Genomic DNA, 14,485 nt, shown 5'->3' with positions numbered 1-14,485 from the left:
GAAAGAGGAAGCATACTCCGCATGTAGGCACTGATTAAAACACAACTTTGTAACTCTAATTATCCTGCAAGACTCCACCTTTCCACGATGCTGATAACGCTCGCCAGGCAGCTCAGGCCATTGCTGGCCTCGCCCTCAGAGCCCACTTACATCTAAGAGACTCCTGCCGGCCCGGAACCCAGCGTGCTGGGGACAGCCCGGAGTAGCAGACGTGAGTTGCTTTGTCACCGCCCTCTCGGCGACTTTGAGCAAAATTACTTAGCAATCCCGTTCCTCCGGCGTCTGGTGTGTGTCCTGCGGGCGGGGTAGCTGCAGAAAACCGGTACCGGGGCCCAAGAGCCACGACCTGCCGGCGTGCGCGCCACGGAACTTGCGCGGGGACCCCGAGAACAGGGCGCGGAGCTTCCTCTGCGGGAGCGTGGTGGTGGCGCTCCTCCTTTCTCCGGCGTCACGGGGACCTCCGCGCTGTCCCTCTGATCCAGGGAGAGCGACTCCGGGGTAGCGCGCGTGGCAGAGGAGAACCGGGCTCGGAGCGCCGGGGTGGCGCAGTGGCGGGGACCTCCGCCGCGGGCCCCCGCTCCCCGGTAGGTCGGCTTGGACACATAGGCAAGCGAGGGGCGCTGGGGTGGGGGCGGGGACGACCCCTCCTGCCCGCCACTTTCACTTTCCCTCGTGGGAAACTTTGTCGCTATGGGCGGGGGCGGCGCGATCCGGAACTAGCTGGGTTTAGGCTTCTTGGCGGCGGAGCCCGTGGGTCCCCCTGGAGCCGGCAAGGGCGGCTGCAGCGGGCACCCAGCAGATGCTTCGCAGCCCCACGCGGCAGCCGCAGCCGGGAGTAGCACGCCGCAAAGTTCCCGCGTCGGAGCCTCCCCGGCTTTGGCCACCGAGACCCGCTCTCGCGCGGCTTCTCGGTAGAGTGGCGGGAATAGAGGTCCCGGGGGAGTCAAGCTTCAGGTCGCGTGTCCCAACCCGTGGCTTCTGCAGGGACAAGCTTCTGCGCGTTTTAAGGTCAAGTTCTCGTGCTGCGGAGCGGGCCACATATCGTACCCCCCTGCAAAGTGGAGGCGTCTTGCTGGAGGCCTGGGAACCTCTGGGGGAATCCCAGACGGAGGGAAGGGACTCCATAGCGAAGGACGTGGGCGTGCCTTCAGGGTGGGCACGTTGTGCTAATAAAGCGCCAAGCTTCCAGGTAGAGGCTGGGAAGAAATCTTTTTTTTTTTTTTTTTTTTTTCTGGGAAGAAATCTTAACGTGCTTGTCCCTGTGCCCAGCAAGTGGAGGGGTGATGCCAGTTTGGGGGCACATGCTCCACGCCTTTTTAACCTTTAAAACTTAAGAGCAATAAACAAGAAGATTAAGGAGAGATGAAATAAAATTAGAATCTATTGCATGGTTTGAGAGACATAGAAATCACCTTTTATCTTATATGCATACAGTGTGCCCTTGTTACTTATTAAGCCACGTAAAAGCCTACTCTAGAAACTAATAGTCTCTTTTGGCAGCTTCCGTTGATAGTGCCTGGAGGAAGTCGTCTTTAAAAGTGAGTTATTGCGGAGAACCGTCTGTGTTGCACTTACCGAGTATCCAGATCTGTGAGGGAGGCTGGATTCAGATGGTGCTGGATTACCACTTATTGGTGTTCGGGGAGAAATGGCTGAAGAAGTGTGTGGCCCAGGGAAGACTGGAAGGAGAGTTCCCTTGGGAAGGAGTCTCCCCCTTTCCTTTGAGAGGCAAGGTTTACTCGCTAAACACTGGCTATGCACTTCGAAGAGGTGGGCAGGGTAAGGGGTGAAATTAGCCCGATAGTGAGTAAGTTCCATTGGCCTAGGCAGGCTGGAAATACTCCAGGCAGAAGGAACTGGGAAGTCTCCATGTGACGCTGTCTGTTCAGCTCTGACCTGAGGACACACTGTTGTTGGTCACGTCCTGGTTTCCTGGGGCTTATCACTAGCCCTACATTGTGTGAGTTAAGCTGAATAAGCTTCAGAGATTTTTCTTAGACTTGGGCAGGAACACCGCCTTCAGACAATAAAAAATTGAGCAACACTGGGGTCATAAAGTCAGTTGGACAAACCGAAGTCTTGTGTGCTTTTTATGAGCAGGGACCCTTGCTGTGGGGCACAGATGGGCACAGCTCATCTTTTGGGGGTGCAGGCCCCTTACTGGGGAATGGAAGGTGGGCTAAGGATGAGTAGGAACTGTTGAAACTCAGGAATTGGGGAAGTAAAGGGATCAGTGTATCCTCCGAGCAGAGAACAGGAGTGGTCTGTGCTGGGAGAGTCCCACAAGAGCCGGAAGGGACAGTGGAGAAGGCTGCTGCTGAGATCTGGTGGAATGTGGGGCCAGCCACATAGAGTAGGTGGATCTCCTAACCGGCTTCACACCTGTGAGTCTCCTCATAAACTGGGCCAGGTGGAGGTGCCTCCAAGCCCAGCCTCCAGGAGGCTGAGGTGGGAGAATTGTTTGAGCTCAGATGGTGCAGGGACTGAGGTAGTGATGACCTGGTGGGTGGACTGGGGCTTGTCATGGAGGACATCTGTGGAGGATGTGAGTGCAGAAAGGGTTCTTAAGTTGGGGTGCTGCTATTCCAGAAACAGGGAGCACCGGGGAGGGAGCAGGTTCCAGGAAGAAGGACACATTCAGTTTTGCTGGGTCTGAGCAGCCCTGGAGAAAGGAGCCCTGCAGCCCCTGTGGCCAATAGAGCAGAATCTGGATGTTTTTCCAAGATGGCTGCTTCGCAATCAGGATGAAGTGTGAAGAGGAAGGAGTGGAGATCAGGAGGTGGAAAAGTGGATCCTGAGGGCAGAGCATCTAGAGAGGTGGTGGCCAGCTCTGGTGGCTGCTTCCAAGGTGAGAAGGAAGCCAAGGAATGACTTTTTTGTTTTTGTTTTTAGAGACAGGGTTTCTCTGTAGCTTTGGAGCCTGTCCTGGAACTAACTCTGTAGACCAGGCTGGCCTTGAACTCACAGAGATCCACCTGCCTCTGCCTTCCGAGTGCTGGGGTTGACGTCGTGCGCCACCACCACTCGGCTGGAATGGCTTTTTGTAGCTACTTAAATGTGAATTATACGGAGCCAGTGGAAGAAGATTGCGCCCAGAAGAGTGGGAATTACTCTTGGAATATCAAGTTAAAAAAAAAAAAGTTTTATGGTGATGGTAGTTCAATCAAACTCTATCATCAACAGTCAGAGCTTTAAAGAGACAGTGTTTTGAAGCAGGTATGACTGCAGTTTGACACTGTAGATCACCCATGTTTAATAATGGCAGAAATACAGAGGTGATCGCAGAGCACAGCAGTACTGTGATTGGGGGCAAGGTCCCAGGAGTGAGACTGTGACAGCTTGTCTCTTGGCTCTGTCAGTCCCATGCTTGCTTCCTAGCTCAAGTTTCCTGGCTTTTGTGACTCCTTGTCCTGGTCTCTGAAGTGATCCCACACCTAAGGGCTCTGTTCTTCCTCATGGACTGTTTGCAAGGATTTCATGTTTACAGCATACGTGTGTAGTGTGTGCCATGTGTGTGTGTGTGGTAGCTGGCATACAGTGTGTGTGTGTGTGTGTGTGTGTGTGGTAGCTGGCATACAGTGTGTGTGTATATGGTAGCTGGCATACAGAGTGTGTGGTAGCTGGCATACAGCAAGCACTCGGTAAGCCCTGTGCTGCTGATTCAAATATGGTGATAATGTCCTTCCTATGCTGTCTTATCTATCATTTCCAAATACATAATCAGAGACCTGGAGAATTTTGAGCTGACAAAGGCCACAGAACCAACAAGCAGCAAGTTAAAGCCTGCGTCCCTTTGGGCAGTTTCCAAGCCATGGCGCTCTCCCCAGCATGCCAGTGTCAGGATACTGAATGTGGCTGGAGACAGTCGTAATAAGAGAATCCAAGCCAGACACGGTCCACTTGTCTGTAGCTTCAGTCCTCGGGAGGCTGAGGCAGGAGGAGTCACGGCTAGCTGCGTTACAAAGTTTCCGAATAGTCTAGAGTACAAAAAGAAGGAGGGGGGAGCAGGAAGGAAGAGGACGAAGAGGAAGAAGGAAGGAAGAGGAAGAAGAGGAAGAAGGAAGGAGAGGAAGAAGAGGGAGAAGAAGAAGAGGAGGAGGAGGAGGAGGAGGAGGAGGAACAGGATCCATTGTAGGTGAGACAGGTCATCAGTTTAGTGGGGGCTTACAAACTTTGCCCAAACCTTTTAGACATCTACGCCTGGTATTAATTTGCATTGCTTTGCATGTCATTTGATATGCATTCCCATATGCTGGTAATTTTCCTGGCAGGCTCTGAAGTCTGAAACTTCAGGGATAAGAGGAAAAATAAAATTAATTGGGAACTAACTGCAGTTTAATTAAATGTAGTTCAGTCCTAATAGGCAGGAATGGTGGATTCAGTGTGGGTTTAGTGTGGGGGAAGTATTAGGTTTGTATTTACTGTTTCAGAAGTGGGGAAGCCAAATATCATTTGGTAAAAGCAGGTCACTCCTTAATATGTTATGAAACTTGTTCTGCTGAGCATGTAGTGAAAAAAATACAGGAAACCATAGAAGACCAGAGGGAAAGTGGGTTATATAAAATGCCAGGCAGTGCCACGCAAGCAGAGCAGGTCTGAGAGGGGGGCTGACAAGGAATCCTAAGGTGGTCGGAAGGGAAAGGCTGGATTTCTGCTGGGCACTCTGAATGTTAGAGAGTTTATAATCTTAGATGCAAATGTATGAGGATTGTGCCGGATATTGCGGCACCGTGCCTTTTATCCCAACACTCCAGCCCTTGAGAGGCAGAGGCGGGGGGGGGGGGGGGGGGGGGGGGGGATCCCTGAGTTCAAGGCCAGCCGGGGCTACAGAGTGAGTTCCAGGACAGCAAGGGCTGCACAGGAAAACCCTGATAAACAGCCGAGAAACAAAAGATACTTTTAGTTGGAGCAGTGCTCACGACCTGGGCCAGCTGCTTCCCTGTCATCTGAGCACTGAGAAGCAGGACTTCTGCGACTGCCTGGGGACTGTGTGAGAACCTCTGCAGGTGACTTTCCCAGCTGCCAGCTTTCATGGACTCTTTAGATCCTCCCAGCAGCTTTTGTTTCTCTTGAGTTTTTACTCATTGGCTCTTCATCTTCCGGTTTCCCTGCTGAGGGTCTCCAGCTCCATGATAGGCTCTTTTGGGTCCCTCCTTTACCATCTTTGGCGAGGATTCAGAGAGACACAAAGCCACTCCTTAGGGTCATTTGCTCAGGGCAGTGCAGAGCAGCGTGGGCTGTCCCTCCCTCGTGTCTAGGTTCGACCTCCTGAGGAATGCTTTCTCAGATCCCTTAGGGCGGCAGCCTTCTGCAAGCCTGTGGTTCTCAGCCATCCAGGGCAATGGCGGTTTTGTATTGCTACCTTTTTCTCTTCCCCCTTTGGCAACATCATTCTGAACAGTGACTCATGCCAAATGCAGTCAGCCAAAACAAAGAACCACCGGCCCGCCCACGGATGCCCCTGCAGTGAGCGCTGGTCCGTGGAGGGAGCGCAGCTGATGTTTGGGGCCCATGCCTTACTCCTTGCGTTTAAATCTCATCATTCCAGATCCAGGTGCCACAAAACTGCCTGGGTCTCGCTCCTATCAGCTGACCTGTAAACCAAGCCTAACGCCGGCGTCCTCTGCCAGTTGGGTCACTGAGGTCCAAAGAATTAATGACATGTGAGTGTCTTCGTGAGTGGCCCTCCTCGGAACTAATGAGGCACAAAACTGGGGCATCTTTGCAGTCCTGTGGAGCCAGCATGAGAATAGCCATGGTCAGTCCTGGCAGTAGCGGCCTCTGAGTCTCTCTGCTGTTCTGAAAGTCCTCCTTTTGTGTCCGCCCTGCTGATGTAACCCCATCCCGGTACCCAGCCCTGGTCACACTGGTGGGCAACTGCCAGTGAGAGCGGCTTGCTCCTCTTGCTAGTGTCTCTACACAGGCTTAGGGCCTATGGGGGAGGGTGAATCTGCGGGGCGCGAAAGTGAATCCAGGAAGTGAAACTCGTGCCTTAGAACCCCTCTGTGCTTTGCCTAGGTGCCTTTGCTGGAGTCTAGATTGAGTTGGGTGTCTCAGACGATCCAGGATTTTCAGTGTAAAACTGTGCCCCTCTATGATCCTTAAAGGAGCACAATTAGATGATAGAATGCATTTTAAAGGTCATAAGGTTGCTGGGCATGGTGGCACACGCCTTTAATCCCAGCACTCAGGAGTCAAGGCCACTCTGGTCTGCACCGTGAGTTCCAGGGCAGCCAGGACTACGTAGCGAGATCCTTTCTTAAAAACAATGATAAAGTTTCAAAAGGCAAACAGCAGAACAGCTGAATAGCAGGAATACATTTAGCCAGGCTCTCTAGAGTATGGCCGTGCCTGGAATTCTGCACTGTGGTAATGAAGTTCTTACCCCCTGCTAGTCTCCCCTTGCTTGCATTAAAACTTCCACTTAAACCAAAATCTAGAATCCCCAAAGCCAAGCTTCTGTTTTCCCTCCAAGATGCTACCACCTCCACCCCTTGTTTCTGGTTTGTTTGTTTTTGTCTTGTGTGCTTGGGATGAACATGCAGTCTTGGGCATGCTGGACTCATGCCCTGCCAGTAAGCTCCACCCCAGCTGCCGCTAAACCTCTTGGGATAGGACGGTCTTCCTTACTTCTGGGATGAGAAGACAAAATAAACAGACCAAAAAAAAAAGTACCTGGTGGTGATGGAGTTTTCTAGTATTTGAAGTAAAGCTCCGCTGAGCAGGAGTCAGGCTTGTCAACTCTGTTCTCTTAGGCTATTTGCAGACCTTAAGATTGAATCCCTGTTGCATGATCAGTAGCTATGGCTGCAATAGTAGTCTTATGTGGCAAGGGAGATCCCATAAGGAAAGGAATGACAGACTGTTTCCAGCTATGAGAACAGGACGAAGGCAAGAGAGTTGGCCTCAGGTGGGTAGAGTAGGAAAATGTCCAGTGTGGAGGACGAGCGAGCACAGTAGGCTTTGCGTGGTTTCCACAAGAAGCAGGATGCTTGCTCATTTTGTGTGGGAACTTTGTCTCCTAAACTTAAAAAACTAGTCGTTCTTACTTTATGTTATGAATGCACATCTGTATACCACATGCTTGCCTGATGCCCACAGAGGCCAGAAGAGCGCGCCAGATCCCTGGATCTGCTGTGGAGATGCTGGGAACCTGACACGGGTCCCCTGCAAGAGCAGTCAGTGCTTTTAACCACTGACCATCTCTTCTGTCCCCTTGCCTCCTGCTTTTAAGAGTATGAAGGCTAAAGAAATCTTGCCCCTCTGACTGTCAAGTGCTTTAGATCCCAAAAGAGTGACATTTGACGGTGGCGTATTGTGTCCTAAACATGACTGCTCTTAACTTCTATTTCTTGTACTTGGCAATCCTCTCTGCTATCCAGGTTTTACCCTTTTTCTTCTGATCTACAAAGGGAAGTTAAATGTGGTTGTCCTTTTGACCGAGATCTCCTAATTGCTCTTAGGCTTGTCCCATCAGCCTGTCTGGTATCTTAGATGGGTTATGCTGTGTGAGGACTGTGGTGACAGGCCAGTGATGTGTGGGTGGTGAAAGAATTCAAGACAAGGCAGAACAAAGACAGGAATAAAATTTATTAGATACACTCTGGCATAACTATAGCGAGCGAGACGGTAGAGAGACACTCTCTACACAAAGGCATCCTAGGGACTACAGTTATACGCGGATTCTATTGAAGCAGTGTTTCAACGTGACTGTGCCCTAGGGCTTATCAGGTGGATGTCTGTGTGGGGCTCATATCTGGATGTGTCATTATTTTGCTTTCTAGTGTGGGTTATCTCTCCATGGGATTGGCTGTCTGTACAGTGCAGCGTGAGTCACTACGGGTCTAACTCCTGATGGACTGAGCTGCTTGTTAAAGCCTAGTACTTGCTGCAGTGTGTTCTGAAGGTCGAAAACAGATTGCAGCTAACACACTCATTAAGGCTAACCCTTTCTGGTCCTGCGCGGGGGTAGCGGGGGGGCCTTGCTCTGTGCCACGGCCTGTTTTGAGAAAGCAGCCCTGTTCTGTGGTTAGAAGAGTTTAGCATAGCCATTCATCCCAGAATTACAGGCACAGTTTAGATCTGTTTCAGGGGTCAGCAAGCCTTGTCGTTTCTCCTGGTGGTCTGCAAGATGGAGAGGACCCAGGACTGAGCCGCGCCTGGTGGGGGCAGTGGGGAAGCAGCAATGGCAGACCCTTGACAATGGCACAGAAAGCACACCAAGCTTCCCTTCCTTCCTTCTGCTTGCCTGTATGGAGGTGGTACAGCTGAGACACTAGGCTGGCTGCATCCACCCCACATTCCACCTTGGCAGACTAAGGGCCTGCATCTTCCCAGGCACCACCCTGCCCTCCCCCCACTGCCAGATTCGGAGACTTGCAGCAGATGGGTCTGAACAGAGATGTGGGATGGTACACAGGACGGACATGGTTTAGGCTGCCAAGACTAGACAAAACACGGGGGATGCGGCTAAAGATGATATGGAGCTGGGAAGCTGAAGGAAGAGTGTGGGATGGGACGAGAGAGCCTGAGAAAGGATCCTAAGAAAGTCAACACCACGGCAAGAAAAATACCCATGAGAGACATTTCCAAATGCCATCTACCAACATCTCTGTAAAACTTGTCTCTGCTATCTGTGATGCTTGGTCTCGGTCGGCCACTGACTGAACTGAGGAGGTCATCTGAACTGGTGAAAGTGGATGCATCTTTAAAAAGGACGGACATGGGGGGCAATGGCACGTCTTCAGGGCGGCTATCACCTTGATCCTCCCAGATGAAGGGGCCCAGCAGAGCAGGGCTCTATCCGTTCCTCTCTCCCAGCCAGATCAGGACTGGACCAGGACTTTCCCCGGCTCTCCAGCTTGCAAATGGTCCTCATTAACTACTTCACCCCCATTTATGTGCTTGTTTTATGTCCCTTTTATCATGGGTGTGTGTGTGTCCAGGACCTCACTCCCATTTCAGGTTCAAGGCAGCACAGCATACAGATGTGTCTACACGGTGCCTCTGACAGTGTGGCAGGCACATAGGATGTGTTCCTGGGTGGGCGGGCAATGAGATGATGGGGCAGTTTATTGCTGCCAAGAGAGGGAGGGTCAGTTTTCTATTTGGGTGTGGCCCCTGGTAATTTCCATACTGCAATGGAAAAACCACAGATCCAAAAGTATATGAACAGCACATAGGAGACCTGGATTAAAAAAAAAAAAAGACAAAACTGGACAAATGGGGAAGTGGAGGTTAATCTTAGTGGGGCTGAGGTAGGGGTAAATGTGATCAAAGTGCATGGCATAAAAATCAAAAAAATTTGTCATTTTTTTTTTTACCACTGAGTAGTACTCTAATGTGTATATATTCCATGCTTTCTTTATCCATTCTTCCATTGAGGGGCATAGGTTGTTTCCAGGTTCTGGCTATTACGAATAATGCTGCTATGAACATAGTTGAACAAATGCTTTTGTTGTTTGATAGGGCATCTCTTGGGTATATTCCCAAGAGTGGTATTGCTGGGTCTTGGGGTAAGTTGATCCCGAATTTCCTGAGAAACCGCCACACTGATTTCCAAAGTGGTTGTACAAGTCTGCATTCCCACCAGCAATGGATGAGTGTTCCCCTTACTCCACATCCTCTCCAGCAAAAGCTATCATTGGTGTTTTTGATTTTAGCCATTCTGACAGGTGTAAGATGGTATCTCAAAAATTGATTAAACACTCCCTTAGGAAAAGCAAGGAATAAGGTGTATATTCTAAAGAAGGCAGTGACTGAAATTATTCATACAGCCATGTTCACAGCGACATGGAAGCATGCCCAATAGGTACTGACCGGAATAGTGAGCAATCTATGTCATGGCCTACAGTGGGGGATTAGTCAGGCTCCAAAGGGGAAGACGTTTGGGCACATGCTTCAACGTGGGTGAATCTTGAAAACATTACATTGAGCCAAATGCTGCATGCATTCTGTTGTGTGGATTCTTGAGTGGTCAAAGTCCTAGAAACAGTGGAAGGATGGTGCCCGTGGGCTGGGCATACAGGAGAACTGGGAGCTAGTATCCAGTAGGCACGAAGTCCCTCTGGGAAAGGACACAGTTCAGGAACGGATAGTCTGATGGCTGCACAGCACACGGGAGTCTTTGATGCTGCAGAGCTGTGCTCTGGCTAAAGTCACCCGAGCATGCTTGGTGCCTGTGTGTATGGGTGCAGCATGCTTACCCCCATCAATAGCAGTAACTGTCTCGAATGTAAAGATGTAAATTTCGCATGTAAATCGGCATTTTAAAATGGTTAAAGTGATCAATTTTGTGTTCTCTATATTTTACCACCAAAATTAGAAAGCTAGAAAGCATGTCTTTTTTAAAATTATGACATTTAGTGTGGTGTGGTGTGTGTGTGTGTGTGTGTGTGTGTGTGTGTTCGCACACATGGAGACCAGAGGACAGTTTGTGGCAGTCACTTCTCTCCTTCTGTCATGTGGATTCTGGGTATCGAACTTAGGTCATCAACTTGATAGCAAGTGCCTGTAGCAGATGACCTAGCCAGCTCCAGAAAAAAAAGATCATTATGGTCCTCAATTACTTTATGAATAGAGAATAATGAAGGTTTTAGAGTAAAAGAAGGAATAACCATGTGAATTACTGAGAAAGAAGTAATGATGGTAGACTTATAACCAAGGCACCAAACACATCGCAGCATGGGGCAGGGTCTTTAACAGGGTTTTAATTCTGCCTTTAATTCAGGTCTATTCTGTCTTTCCCATGATCCATATGATTACTTCTTTATAAAAATGTATTTTCAAACTTTCAGGCTTGCAGAGAGAGCTGTACATACAGCTGTGGCCCCCTAGCTGACCGCCCTGGACCACAAGAAGCATAGAAAGCTTTGTTGTGACTTTGGCCTCAGCTGCCTGTAGAGCCCATGGTGGTCACCTCTCAAATACAGTTTCTGGGTATGGAGTGGGCAGGGCGCCCTGAGCAGGACTCCCTGTTCTGGTCACTAGACCAGCTGCTTAAAATCCCTTAACCTAACCTAACCATCAGCTATCTGGTTTTCCTGTCACGGCACACCAAGGGTATCAGCTCAACTCACCATCTCATCACCATGGGAACCAGAACTCTTATTGCTCCTCCCTAGCCCAGGAGGGAGAGGCCATCTAGTCATAACATCTCCTTGGTGACAGACTTGGGACTCAAATTAGAACCATTAGTTTCCAGTTCCAAACTTGTAGGATGTATCCAAAAGTCAGATGGAGGGGGCAAGTGGGTGGCAAAAAGGGAGATGCAGCCAGAAGGCAGAGTGAGGGGCACACCTGTGACCTGAACTGCTCAGAGTGGTTTTAAGTCACGTGGTACTGACATCTTTTTATTGAAACTTACCTCTAAAGTCCCCGTGTGAGAAGAGCCTTTCAAGAAGGGAGCTCACCTACAGGGTGATCCTGAGACTTTGTGTGGACCGCTCCCTTGCCTGGTGATCATGGAGACCAAGCTTGCCATGTGGTGAAGGGCGCCTCGGAGAAGCCTGGTCAGTCAGCTGCAGCTCTCGCCGGCACTGAAGTTAATTTGGTAAATCTTGCCGGCTGCCATCCTTCAGATGTTTACCTAAAGCCTCCATCTACCTCCAAATTTAGACGGATGAGAAGTTCAGCATATTTGAGACATATTTTTGCACTTGACTGTGGACAGAATTGTGCTGTTGAGCAAGTACTCACTTCAACCTGATTTAAATTTAATTTTGCTATCTGAGAGAGCAAGACTCATCATTACCCTTTTCCTGTGTTCATCCTTCAAAGTGCAAGTTGCCTAAATATGTCAGGGCTTGCTTTTCTCATCTAACAAACGCTCAGAGCAGGGGGTGTTTGCTGTTATTGGCTCGATGGCTTGAGGAGCTGTAGGCTGAGACGAACCGTCTTTCATCTGTACGTCCGTACGCTTGTACCATCTCTTTAAAAATGGCTCTAGCCGTCATGTTAGAGTTCCAGGCAGAAAAATAGAGAGCTAGAAAAGGACAGAAATTGGACATCCTTCCTACAGAGAGCCACACCTCCCCGCTTTCACAGTCTTTCCATTCCTGTCTCTTCTACATGGGAGGTGGGAAGAAAGTCTTCAAAGTTGCTCATTTCTGTTACCAGCCACAGAGGGACTCTCTGAGAGACCAAAGGGAGGGTGGGTTTGGAAGGTAACCAGCAGCCTGCCAGAGTTCCCCCCTAACCCGCTGTATCTGATGTCACCACACCTCTGTTCTGGCACATCTGTCCATCAGACAACCAGCTCCGGCTGTTGATTTCTGCTCTTCCTGCAGCTGGTGTGTAGGCTCACTTAGACATTTAGTAAGCTAAGCATGCCCATGTTCATCTGTCTCATCACCTGCATGTTCCAGCCCGCTGTCTGAGTGGGAACTGTGGTTCCAATGCACCCTTGCCAGAGATGCCTGCTGCACAGTGACCACAGGGTTTTCTGGATTGGACTTCGGCAAAGATTAAAATTCCCTGCTTTGGAAGTTCCTATTTGGGCAATATCGACTCAGCCACTGCGGATCTTTTTCTATCTCTCCCACTTCATTTTGAGCTCCTGAGTTTTAACTCAGTATTCTGTATGATGTACACAAGATTTCAAGGCAGTTTGCATCTTCTAAGCTGACAGATCTTTGACTAAACAGTACAGTCATGACAGAAGTACCCCCTCTTGGTGCACGTGTATTGTGTGTGCTCATGTGTGTCTCTCTCTGTCTATATGTGCATACGTGTATGTGCACATGCCTAGAGGTGTACATGTATCTCTGTGTGTGTGCACATGTGTATGTGGGTGTCTATGTCTGTGTGTGCCTGTGAGTGTATGTGAATGTGCATGTGGGTGCACATGTGTGTTTGTGTGTCTGTGGTGTTTACCAGTGCATGCACACATGTGTGCACAAATGCCTATGTGTGGTGTGTGTGTTTATTTTGAGAACCTCACAGTATAGCCTAGGCTGGCCTCTTACTCATGATCCTGCTGCCTCAGATGCCTGGGTGCTAGAATTACATATGTGGGCCACCATGCTGAGATCATCTTGACTTGATTAGTACAGAGGCAGTAGTAATGTCCATTGACTCCCAATGTTTAGACTGAACCTCGAGAGCAAACGGGCAAACTCGTCTAACTTGAAATAGAGTGTGTTCATTCCAGTCATTAGCGGCGAGGCTGGGGCCTCCGCCATTTCTGATGGAGATACCCTGATTCACATCTGTTTGTCCCAGGCTTTCCCCACCATGCAGTTATTTCAGGGCATAAATGCACATGCAGGGATCAGTTACTCACATGTCTTCAGCGAGTACAGAGCTTTTGAGGAATTAATTTCAGGAGAAAAATATAGAGTTGAGGTGTTGGGGAAACGGCTCAGTGATTAAAAGCACTGGGAGATCTTCCAGGAGATCCAGGTTCAATTCCCAGCACCCACATGACAGCTCGCAACGTCTGTAACTGCAGTTCTAGAGGATCTGAGACCTTCACACAGACATGCATGCAGGCAAAGCACCAATGCACATAAAATAGGAATAAACTTAAGATGTTTTTTAAGTAGGGAATTGATTCTATGACACCAAAATAAATGCTTCCAGAGATATAAGGGGAGAGAAATCATCACACCTGCACACATTAGGTGAGGGAAGTTCTTTCCTTTCTAACACAATAAAGTTCATTTTAATAAAATAGACAAGGGCTGGGGAGGCGGCTCAGTGGGTAAACAGGTACTGTATAAAAAACATGAAGACCTGAGTTGGACAACACTCGTGTGGAAACCAAATAAGCCAGACATGACGGTGTGTGCCTGTAACCAGCGCTGGGAGGCAGAGATAGTTGGATTTCAAGTGTTCAATGACCAGGCAGTCTAGTTGAAGTAGTGGGCTTCCAGCTCAGTGAGAAATCCCACATCCAGGCAGTAAAAGAGAGTACCACGGAGGAAGACACCTGCCTCCTGCTCTGGCCTTTGCCTGCACATGCAAGAACGCACACGCACATGCACACACACACACGACTAATGCTTTTTTGATTCTAATTTTCTACTTTATAGAACAAGGAATCAAAAATATTCTTGACCCACATTTTAAGGTTAAAACATGAAACTTCAAACACAGCTTGATTTTCTTGGTACCTAAGCTAAATGAGATGGAGAGGTGGAGAAAGAAAGGAAGGAAGGAAGGAAGGGAGGGAGGGAGGGAGGGAGGGAGGGAGGGAGGGAGGGAGGGAGGGAGGGAGGAAAGAAGGAAGGAAGGAAGGAAGGAAGGAAGGAAGGAAGGAAGGAAGGAAGGAAGGAAGGAACTCAATGGTAAAGGTTTAATGCATCCATCCATTTGTCTTCTGCAGTCCCTTGTGACCAGACAGGAGGGCATGGCACAAAGCCCCCAACAATCCTAACATTTGAGGGCATATAGATTTGGGGAAATCTGTCCTTTTTAAAAAATTTTAGAGGAAAAACTCAGTATTTTACTCCACAATAAGGGCCTTGGAGTGCTATGAACTGGA

The 14,485-nt window shown here is 49.3% G+C and overlaps 1 protein-coding gene across 1 annotated transcript in view; it reads left to right on the top strand.

The window, feature by feature from the left end:
- Positions 1-203: 203 nt before the first annotated feature.
- Positions 204-14,485, top strand: part of Gcnt4 (glucosaminyl (N-acetyl) transferase 4) — a 28,476-nt gene continuing 14,194 nt past the window's right edge. Inside the window, exon 1 of the mRNA XM_057790174.1 lies at positions 204-584. The gene's annotated coding sequence lies outside the window, so the exon portion shown is untranslated. The remainder of the gene's footprint in view (positions 585-14,485) is intronic.

Source organism: Chionomys nivalis, chromosome 15 (genome assembly GCF_950005125.1).
Source record: "Chionomys nivalis chromosome 15, mChiNiv1.1, whole genome shotgun sequence".
Classification (NCBI taxonomy): domain Eukaryota; kingdom Metazoa; phylum Chordata; class Mammalia; order Rodentia; family Cricetidae; genus Chionomys; species Chionomys nivalis.
The sequence above is the reverse complement of the archived record's forward strand: the minus strand, read 5'-3'. Positions and strand labels throughout refer to the sequence as shown.